Source organism: Accipiter gentilis, chromosome Z (assembly GCF_929443795.1).
Source record: "Accipiter gentilis chromosome Z, bAccGen1.1, whole genome shotgun sequence".
Taxonomy (NCBI): domain Eukaryota; kingdom Metazoa; phylum Chordata; class Aves; order Accipitriformes; family Accipitridae; genus Astur; species Astur gentilis.
In genome coordinates, this window is record NC_064919.1 from 10870157 (window position 1) to 10876156 (window position 6000).

Genomic DNA, 6000 nt, shown 5'->3' on the forward strand with positions numbered 1-6000 from the left:
AAAATAAATGAAACTTTGATGTTACTTATACTGAGTGTTCCTTCAAGGTTAAGTTTTAAACAAATGTAGAAAAGTAGGTACTATAAATTTATCAAAAGAAAACTCCAAATAAAACAAGAAGAACACACCCTTTTTAAAAGCCTCGATGCCATCCATACTTAGCAAACACTTAAAGGGCAGATTCATGTTTCTAGCAATTATAATAACAAATCACTATCCCTATTTCTCTTCCTTTCGCGGTATCCAGAGTGTAAGATTTGTTCACCTCCCAGTGCTGTGTTAAGAGCCATTAGTGTAAGTGAGCATGTGACGTAGATCTGACAGAAAAAACAGAGAAGTGTGTTATGGCACAGGCCCTTTTGCCATGCTAGTCAGCAGACTGCACCTGCAGGAGGCATCACAGTTCCACAGCTGCATACCGTCCCTTGGATTATTGGCGTGCCACATGACACCTAGGTCTGTCCTTTTCTAGGACTTCTTAGTGTCCACTGCAGCCTGCGTTTTATCTCATCTGCTTATTCAGTCACTCAGTATTAGTTTAGAGATTTTGTACTAGATCATAACTCATTCCAATTAATGCTGGCCGTTTCACCATTTGTCAGCAGTCCAGTCCCAAACCAGCTTCTCCTCACACCATTTTTTTCTTCCAGCTCACTGCTTTTTCATAGAAGAGGTATGTTCTGATCATCCTTAATCCTCACTGCTTTATGCCACTGTCCATAAATAGCAATCTCTCCAGGGCAAACACTTTAGGCCATAGCTCTAGTGGATATAAATCTCCATGCTTCTATTGACTTGAGTGTAACTACTGAGATTTACATCTGCTCAGAGTGTGTGTATATGAATTTCAGTGCTCTTTAAATACCATCTAAGAGCACAGATCTCTATCCATTTAAATTTGTGGCAACAGTTAATTGGTGAGGAGTCGAGTTTTAAACAGATGTCTGCTTTATTAGAAGTAAAACAAGTTGTCTGAAATATCTATGTTCAAGTCTCAGCTGAGCTGACTATTCATGCCATCAAGTGACTTTTATGACATGAAGGAGAATTTTCACATAAAAAATATATACTTGACACAGCACATTAGCCATGTAATATCAAAGAAATGGCATACATTAATATATCACACTGATAGGCCTTAATTTTTTGTCTGAAATAGATTAAAATATGCAAATGCATTAAATATTACAGAGAAATGATTTTTTTTTTCCTAACACAGAGAATTTTTATCCCAATTAAAAAAAAAAAAAGGCAATTCATTTTTACGGTATATCTGGTTCTGGTGAGTAACACAGATACTGGAATTGCAGTCAGCTCTCATCCACACCTGGAGAAAGCTAGAATTTTTTTTGCTTCAGACTGAGACACAGAAGAACCTGAATTCTTTGGATGTCAGTGTAGATATGTCAGTTTAAGCAAACTGCATTTTGGCTGTCAAGCCTTTACAGGTCTGCTTGAGGAGCACAGAGGAGTGAAGAAGTAGTATTAAATAGGCTTGTCTGTGATTTGAGAGGAGCAAAATAAAATATTAAGACTAGTTTTCTTATATATGAACCCACCGCCTATTTTATATATATAATATATATGATCTTTTAATAATCTTATGTGATCCTATGTTATATATATCATTATATACTTAAAAGGGCCACACAGATATATGAAAAACAACCAACAAACCAAAAAGAAAAATCACTATATTATCTACCTAAATTTGAGAAGTAGAGCTATAAATAGTAAGAGAAATAGAGAAAGGTTGTTTAAATGCCAAGAACTAAGCAAGAGAAGGTTTCTTCATAAGTAATGATAAAAAAGTTAATAAGACAGATGCACAGATGTCACAGAAAATCAACAAAAATGAAACTATGATTTCCTTGGTGAGTTTTCTGCATCACAGGGAGGATCTTTGTTCCACTGAAGTCTTGCTTGAGTGCCTCCAGCACTGAAACTTAAAATGGTATAAATTGAATCTATTCAGTTTGCCTTTTCATTCTGAGCCTTTAGGTTAAGCTGCCTTTAAGGACCTCTTTCTCCTTGGAAACACTGAAGTTTCCCAATGGCCTGCATGGCTGATTCAAAGCAGTAAAAAGTAGGTACCCTAGAATATTATTGTCTTATATATAATTATTCTATACCAAGTGTTATATTTTAACAGATGTAACTGTCTTGTGGGAATTTATGTTTGTTTGGCCTGCTAGTAAGACTGCCTTTCCTGCATGATTATATTAATTTATGCCAAGAGGCATTTCTATGGATTCAGGGAGAAAGGAGAACTCTTGTTCAAGAGAAGCCCATCACTTCAGAACCACTTGCCAAGAGCCAAAGACAGAAGCGTTGGCTGCCATTTCCTGCTGACTGCTAAAACTTGCTCCAGAGAAGCTATAGGTACCCAAAGTCTGTGAAAGAGAAAGGACAAGAATAGTCAGGAAAGTATAGAAAATTAGGTCTGTCCTGCCATGAGGCAAAAAAAAAAATCTGGTCATAAGAACTGAAAAAAACAACTTTGAAAAGAACAGGGAAGGGACCAAGGTGAAATTAGCCTTAAAGGTAGGAGAGTGAGGTACTTAAAATAGCACTTGCAGAGCTTAAAAAGTAAATAACCAGAAAACCTCTACAACGTAAATAATCGGAACTGTTCAAATGCACAGAAGAAATTGGTACAACCTACCACAAGAAATTCAGGCAACTTAATGAGCTGCAACCCTTTCAAGCAATTGGAGAGAAGAGATGAGCTTGAAGGACTTGCGTATAAAGACTTTCGAGCGTTGTATCTGTGGCTGGTGAGAACTCACTGGCAGTGCTGGCACTGCCTGTTCTTAGCACATTGTCCCCCTGTCACACATCTCATGTCAGCCAATGACCACCACACTGCTGTTAGAAATCTTTAAAGGTATCTCTCAACTGTTGAGCAGCATGCTGTGTGAATGGACTGATGCTGCACGTGGAATTAAATCCTGAGAAACTATTTTTGAGCTCCGAAGTACCATGGCAATTGCTAGCTTGAGCTCCTTTTTGCCATGCAAAAAAACCTCTCTGTTGACATTATGAACTTTCAGAAAGTAGTCTATTAGTTCTTCAGTTCCTGATAAATGTTTTTTCTCACAGAGCCATCTGTCTTAATAGCCCTAATTGACTTAATCTGAAGTACACTTTACCACTGGTGAAAATACAATGTGTTTTGTTAATCCAAAGCAAAACTCATCAAAACTGAGCTTCTTTTGTCAGTTTATGCTTATTCTTTTTGTTTGTATTTAACATCCCATATAATTAAAACAGATTCAATAGCCGTACAAAATTCAGATTTCCATGACAGATACATTTAAATGTATGCTAAGAATTACACAGTATTATTCACTAGAGGCTTGAATTTAACGCATGCTGCACAAAAGTTCCTCTTCTTCCTTCTTGTTTTCCCTCCTCTGTTTTTTGTTATACTTCATCTAAAGGAGCAGAACCATACCTAAGATTGTATTTGCTGAGTCTGCTTTAAGAGAAAACTTATACATTAGGAGCAAGCAAGTATGAAACTTCATGTATTAAACATGTTGAACTGGAGGGCAAGAGACTCAGTGTTGCAGGCTTTCATGGTCATCACTTCTGCTACAGAGAAGTTCCCTTTCATACCAGCAGAGAGGCATAGGCCCATGACTGGATGGATGACCAAAGAACCAGAGTTCACATAAACAATATACTCAAGGAATTGCCTTAAACTGCAGTTGGACTAGTTGAACTGGTATCACCTATCTCCTTTATGAATTTTTTTTTTTAAAAAAAGAACAAACAGAACTATCATTACGATGTAATGATATGCTGATATCTTAATATAACATGCATTGGACAAGCAAATTAGCATTGCACAAATCACTGTAATTTTGACGGTTTCCAACTTTTCTTTGTCTGACCTACTAGCATAAGGGAGGTTCCTCACTACAGATTATTGGATGCTGTTTCCATTAATGTTGGGGGGGGGGAGAGTGCTTTCCAAGAAAAACTACAGCATTTGAATAGTGAAAATTCCCAACATCTTTCACTTACCTGTGTTTAAACCTGATCATGCATGAAGCGTGTAAAATTCATCTGATAGCAAAAGGATGCTGCTTAGTAACTGGGAGCATCAGAATGCTCTCCCAGATGAAGAAAAACAGGGTGTTGAGCTCATATCCCAGATCTAACAAATCCTTCTGTGTGCCTGAGAAGAAGTACATCCCCCATTATCACTCTCATTCCCACTGAAGAGTCTCTGGAACATCCCAGTAGATGTATGTTACTATCATTACTACAGTTTCTGCCCTTAGGTTATTTCTGTGTCAGTCTTACATAGGAAGCCCATTAAAAATTTCCCAACCCAGCTAGACTCAAGCAGAGTGCCACAGAACAAATAGAAGCCCTCTGTCTGGCCTAAAAGCCCTCTTCCTGTCTTAACAATGGAGGTAATTCTCCAACTAAATACATGCAGGAGAAACTAATGCCCTACACAGTCACCAGCTGCCATTACAAACACATACACACTTAACAGATGCTCAGAGTCCCTGCTCACAGCAGTAATTTGACAACCTAAAATCATCTTGTTTTTCTGTGATCTAACTTTTTACGGCATGCAAAATATTCTTCTTCCTCCCATCCTGGACACTAACCAGCACCCAAACATGGAGTTCTCCTGTCCTGTCTTCAGTTCCACATGGAATGTGTGTGTTGCCTGATCTTCCGCTAGTTCACATTTCTGTTTGCATCAACATCAGTAAGACCATGCAAACCCATTTTTACTTTATTCACTAAAATACTGAAGTTTATTGCAGGAAGTATTTTTAAGAAGCACCAAGCCAGCTTCAGATTGTTCCATCCATTACACGTATACACAACCCGTGAAATAGAAGAACATTTCCGCATTTGAAAAGTTACGGAATCTTAAGTTCAGATATGCCCCCAGTCCTACCTCTGAGACCCATTTCTGCCCTTCACAGTTGTCATTGATAACCACAAAATTCATCAGGCCTTCTTTAGCACTTATAATAAGATAATGACTTCAGAAAAAAGGTGAAGCTGTGGCATGATGCCTAAAACACTGAAAGTCCCCAATAAGTCCATTGTCCCACATAACTTCTCCACTGTTTCCTCAATTTGTATTATTTTAAAAAGCTGAATATGGCTTTGTTTATGTGTTTTCTAAGTCCTCACTAACTCAGTTTGAATCACTCACTTTACTCCTGACTTACCCATGTGCAATTGGAGCAGAATTTCCCTATGTGTATCTTTGACTTTCTGGCAAATTCAAAACAAAAACAAAAAACCAACGTGATAATGAAAAGTTAAGGAGCTTTCATTATCAAGAGGATATGCTAATTTAACCAGAATCTTTGGGTTGCAGCTAAAGGCAACCTTCACAAATGCAACTGCAGTACCCCTGCCTGTGGCTGGAAACAAAATCGATTTTCAATTTTATTTAAATAAAACAGTAAATTAAAAGCTAACATAACTCCACTCACATCTTCTGTACTACTCCATCTCCAGGCTCTTCTTAGTTTCAAGCCTCCCACCCTCTCTTCTTTTCCTTTCTCGCTTTTGATGCCCTCTAGCTTCTTACACAAAGAGCTACTTCTGCCTCAGGAGACCTCGGGAGCCACCAGTCAGCTGCCTGAGGAAATCCCCGAGTTTCTTGTTGAATTCACTCTCCTCTAGTTTTTATCAGGCCATCCAGTCCCCAAGGCTCCAGCAACTAAATCTGCCCCCTCCAAGGTTACACTGGGAAACAGATCTGCCCTTTGCCACAAACCTTGTCCCCTTTAGCACTGTCTGTCTTTTAACTGCATGCCCCAGGCTCCAGTCCTGAATCCAAGTTCTTCAAGATGTTTTTTACAGACAGTTACAAGACAGAAATAGAGAGCATGTAATTCAACAGCCGTTTTTGTCATATTGCTCTTTCAGAAAGAAGACAGTTTGAAATGAAACTAACTGGAGCTTGACTTGTCAGTCAAACCAGCTAGTGAAGAACTGTGTTACTTCACT